Here is a 5,547-nt window from a genome sequence, read left to right as displayed (position 1 = left end):
CATCACTGGAGTGTGGCCATGGATGGAAGCCGCCTCTTTAGGAAGGATGGGGAAGGTCAGAGGAGGGAAAGTTGCAAGCAGCAGGAAAGCATGGAGCTCTGCCTAGTGACAGGTGATGAGCCGGATGAGAGCTGATGGGTCAGGATTAGTGGGCAGACCAATGTGGGTGATGTTGTAGTTGGTATCTGCTATGGACCAACCATATTAGGAAGAAGCAACAGATGAGGCCTTCTTCAGACAAGCACAAGAAGCTTCTCATTCACAGGCCCTGGTCCTCATGGGGGACCTTCCCAGCTGGACATCTGCCTGAGGGGCAGCACAGCAGGGCACAAGACACTCAGGAGGTTTCTGGAGGGTACCAAGAACCTCCTGAGCATTCAGAGAGGGTGTTGGGAAAGCAAAAGCCCATCTTGTGTTCCATCGGGTAATTCAATCTGGATGTGAATGGCATCAAGAGAGGATTCAACAACAATGCCAGCAGTAAAAGGAAGGTTTGGGAAAATGTAGGCCTGCTGCTAGACAGGGCAGGGACCCTGGTGACAGAGAGCACAGAAAGGGTCAAGGTCCTCCACGCCTTCTTCCTCTCTGAGTTTACTGGTAAGACCAACCTTCAGGAATCCCAGGCCTCCAAGACCAGAGGCAAGATGCACTCCAAGACCTGAGGGGATGCACTCATGAGTGCTGAGGAAGCTGGCTGATGTCATTGTAAGGCCACTTGAAATCCTATGTGAAAGGTCACGGCAATTTGTTGAGGTTCCTGAGGACTGGAAGACAGCAAATGGAAATGCTCTCTTGAAGCAGGGCAAGAAGGAGGATGCAGGGAGCTGTCAGCCTGTCTCCCTTTATACCCCTATAGACAAGCTGAGCAAGTATGGACTAGATAAGTGGAAAATGAGGTGAATTGAAAACTGACTGAATGGCTGGTCCCAGAGGCTTGTGTCCAGTGGCACAAAGTCCAGCTGGAGGATAGGCACCAGTGGTGTAACCCAAGGGTTGATACTGGGTCCCATTCTATTCAACCTTTCATGACAGTCCTGGATGATGGGACTGAGGGCATCCTGAGCAAGCTTGTGGATGATAGAAAATTGGGAGGTGTGCTGGTCTTGGATGGCATAGAGTTAGTTTTCTTCATAGTAGCTAGTATGGGGCCATGTTTTGGATTTGTGCGGAAAACAGTGTTGCTAACACAGGGATGTTTTAGTCACTGCTGAGCAGTGCTTACACAGAGTCAAGGCCTTTTCTGCTCTCACACACCACCACCAGCGAGTAGGCTGGGCATGCAGAAGAAGTTGGGAGGGGACACAGCTGGGACAGCTGAGCCCAACTGACCAAAGGGATATGCCATACCCTATGACGTCATGCTCAGCATAGAAAGCTGAGGGAAGAAGAAGGAAGGGGGGGTTTGGAGTGATGGTGTTTGTCTTCCCAAGTAACCATTATGCGTGATGGAGCCCTGCTTTCCTGGAGATGGCTGAACACCTGCCAGCCAATGGGAAGTAGTGAATGAATTCCTTGTTTTGCTTTGCTTGCGTGTGTGGCTTTTCCTTTACCTGTTAAACTGTCTTTATCTCAGCCCACGAGTTTTCTCACTTTTACTCTTCCAATTCTCTCCCCCATCCCAACGGGGGGGGAGGGAGGAGCGGCTGTGTGGTGCTTAGTTGCCTGGCTAGGGTTAAACCACAACAGGAGGAGTGGCTGATACACCAGCTGGTTGCCACTGCTGCTCTGAAGGACCTGGGCAGGCTGGAGAACTGGGCAGAGAGGAACCTCATGAAGTTCAAGCAAGGGAAACACAAAGTCCTGCCCCTAGGCAGGAATAACCCCACGGACAGTACAGGCTGGGGGCTGACTGGCTGGAAAGCAGGTTTCGAAGAGAAGGACCAGGGCCCTGGAGGGCAACAAGCTGCCCATGAGCCAGCAGTGTGGCTGTGTGGCAAAGTCAGGCCTACAGCCTCCTGGGCTCCATTCAGGAGCGGTTTGCCAGCAGGTCGAGAGAGGTGATCCTTCTCCCTCTAGTCCAGCACTGGGGAAGCCCCATCTGGAGTGCTGTGTCCAGTGCTGGGCTGCCCACTACAAGAGAGACATGGCCTTACTGCAGCGAGTCCAGTAAAGGGCCACAAAGATTCTGAAGTCACACAAGCATCCTTCAGGAGGAGAGCCTGAGAGAGCTGGGACTTTTTAGCCTGCAGAAGGGAAGGCTCATGCGGATCTTATCAATGTGTATCAATACCTGATGGGAGGGATGAAGAAGAGGGAGCCACATCTTCTCCCTGCTGCACAGTGACAGACAATGGGTAGAAACTGAAGCACAGGAACTTCCATCTCAATACAATAAAACACTTCTCTACTGGGAGGGTGGTTTGATCACTGGAACAGGTTGCCCAGAGAGGTTGTGAGTCTCCATCCATGGAAATATTCAAAACCCAGCTGATCCTCTACTGGGAAACCCACTCTAGCTGATCCCTGCTTGAGCAGTGGGGACTCGACTAGGCGATCTCCAGACGTACCACCAAGAAGGGTCAGAAGGGACCCATGGAGGTGTCTAGTGCTACTTATCTGCTCTGAGCAGCGAGAACATGTCAGCTAGAATGCATTGGTCAGTGCTTTCTCCAGTTGAGTTTTGAAAACCTCTGGGCCCCAGAGCCAGTACTAATCAACTATAAAGGTGATTTTTTTTTCCCCTTTAAACCTCATTTGAAATTTCCCTTCCTGCTTCTTGTCCTCATTGTCTACTGTCCTCTCTTTCCCTTTCCTGACTGTCAGACAATCCTCACCCCTACTCTGACAAGGACAATCACAACCTACTCTCCAGATGTGGCCTCACTGGGATCCCCTGTGACTGCAGCCAGCATGTGGTGCCAGCTCCAAGCAGAGACACTCACTGGGGTCCCTGCAGAGGCTCAGCGAAGGCCATGTCAAGACGCAAGCACCTAACACCGAGGAACTATGTGGAGCCTGTGGGCTGACACCAGGACATAGCTGCGCAGAAGGGGTGAGCAGAGAAGTCCTCCAGCAGCTCCTCTGCATACCTGGTCAGGAGTAATGCACTTGGTGGTGCTCCTGAGAGAGGATGCTGGCATGGGAGGGGAAGTACTATAGAGCTGCGGTGCAGGCACTGGGGCTCAGAACTAGTCTGGGGCTCCAGCAGGCAGTGCCAGTGGCTGCAGCCCCAAGAGAGCTCTGACCATGGAGAGAGCAGCAGCGAGTCTCATCCCCAACTCTGGAGAGCTGCTCTGGCTGCAGAGGGCAGCTGGGAGTGCTGGGTCAATCTTGGCTGCCCCAACCTCCCACCCCAGGGTGTCTTTTGAGTCCCCGGAGCAATCCCACTGATGGGGTGACAGCCCTGCCTGCCTGGAATGGAGGGGAATTTGGGTTTCCATCAGTGTGAGCTTCTTGGAGCATCGTGGCTTTGTTCAGATCCCTGGTCTTGTCCCTGGCTGGCCAGCCCTGCATCCCTACAGGTGGCCCCAGAGCTCTGCCCTGCAGGCACCACTCAGGACAGAGTGCATTCAGGGCTGGGGAAACATCCTCCTGGCACACTTCCCACAACAGACCTCAGTGCCCCATTCCCCTGTGGCCGTCTGGCTTTGACTGCTCGTCCCAGCACCCGACCCCTTCCCTGCCTTGGCCATGGCCCATGTGAGGCTTTGCAGACAGCCCTGCTCTGGGTTCTGCCAGGCTCTGGCATGTCTGAGCCATGCAGGTCTGGGTGTTTCCCCAGTGCACACACTGAGCCCAGCAAGAGGACGGGGCTGGTCACATTTCAAAGATCCAGCCTCAGCTGGACCATGGTGAATGGCCAGGTGGAAATGGCTGCTCAGAGGAACTAGGACTAGCCAGTCTACTGGGTAAGGGACAGCGCATGGGTGGAGGAAGCTGTCTCAAGGACATGTGCTGGGCACAGAGACTGAGGGACAGCAGCAAACTCACAGGGCTGCTGAGTCATGCTTCCTTCAGTGCAAGCCTGATGCAGGGTCCCAGCCTCTTTCGATGCCACCTTGAGGAGGGCGATGGCACTAAGAGATGGGTAGTTGTGAGCACCGCCTTTCTTCATCCACTACCCAGGCCTGGTTGGAGCACCAGCACAGTGAGACTTCTGCCTCTGCACCATGATACATGCTTTAGGGCACCCACAGTCTGTGGCATTGTCTTGGATTAAGTGAACGCTGGTATTTTTGTCTCTGAGGCAATTTCCAGCCTAGGTCATCTCTGTTCTGAGCTCTCCCTAACCCTCTGCTTGATCTACCTGGCTGTTCCTGCCCCCTCCCCATCATCCCTGCAGGGCCCGAGCTGGCGGTGCTGCTCTGCAGAGCCATTTGGCTGTGGTGCCTGGGGTCACAGGGTGACTCCACACTGGCCTTGCTGTCAGGGTGGGAAGCAGTCCAGCTGATGGGAGGACTGCTGCTAATCTTCCCAGTGCACTGGGAGATCCAGTTTGTTACAGAGAGCCTGTGTGGGAGTCAGCTCCGCCCAGTGTTAGACAACTCTTACACAGGCTCCAGTGAGACAGAGAGGTTCATGCCTCTGGACAAGTGAGACAAATCCAAACATTTGTCTGCGACATGATCACCACAAGTAACAATAACGATAATGTTAATGAGACTGGTAACAGTAACGATGATACATCAAAGCACCCATTTGGATGGATATCCTGGGAGTCGTTTGTTGGAGAGATGGGAGTTTATCACTATTGCAAAACCTTTCATGTAAGCCCTTTCCTAACGGCATCCTTGAGCTCCTGGTTCTCATGCTGTAGATGAGGGGTTCACTGCTGGAGGCACCACCGAGTGCAGCACTGCCAGCACCAGATCAGGGGTGGGAGGAGATGGATGGGGCTTCAGTGTGCTGAGAAACAGGGAGATACAGGCCAGGTGAGGAGCACATGGAAAAGGCTTTGTGCCATCCCTGCTCCGAGAGGATCTCAGCACAGTAGTTGCAGATTTTCACACGAGACCCAGGAGGTCCGTAGTGGTTTGTTGAGAAGGGTTGTGCCGTCTTGAAGCGCACGGAGCGGGAAAGTTCTTAGCTCAGGCACAAAACACTGAAGCTCTGACACCACAGGGACCCGTTATCTGACCACGGCGCAAAAGAAGCATTTTTACCTCACACGTGCCTTCCTTGTGCTTATTTGTTCATTGCCCTGGCACACGCCAGGAGCACAGCACCACCGTACTGCAGGTAAGACGTGAGCAATGCCCTGCCCACCCGCTGCCAGCTGCCTGAGGGCCATTTGCCCGGAAGTCACTCCCTCTACTGGTCACGTGCCTTGTGGGGATTGCCTGGAAGGAGCGGCCCCCCTTTGCTTTACCGGAAGTACCTCTGACCCAGAAGGCCCTTCCCTCCATACCCAGGGCTGCCATTTTTGGTTTGGCTGCCATTTGGGGGCTGCCATTTATATGAACAGGGGCTGCCATTTTATGGGAGTGGGCTGCATGTTCTTAAACATCATACTGCTCTGTCTTTGGCTGATGGCCATTGCTTGCCAGCGTCAACCCATGTGTTCTCAGGAAGACCTTGACTGGCTGGCAAAAGAGCCTCCCTCCCCGT

This window comes from Gymnogyps californianus, chromosome 26 (genome assembly GCF_018139145.2).
Source record: "Gymnogyps californianus isolate 813 chromosome 26, ASM1813914v2, whole genome shotgun sequence".
In the NCBI taxonomy this organism is placed as follows: Eukaryota; Metazoa; Chordata; class Aves; order Accipitriformes; family Cathartidae; genus Gymnogyps; species Gymnogyps californianus.
This window is presented reverse-complemented; position numbering follows the sequence as displayed.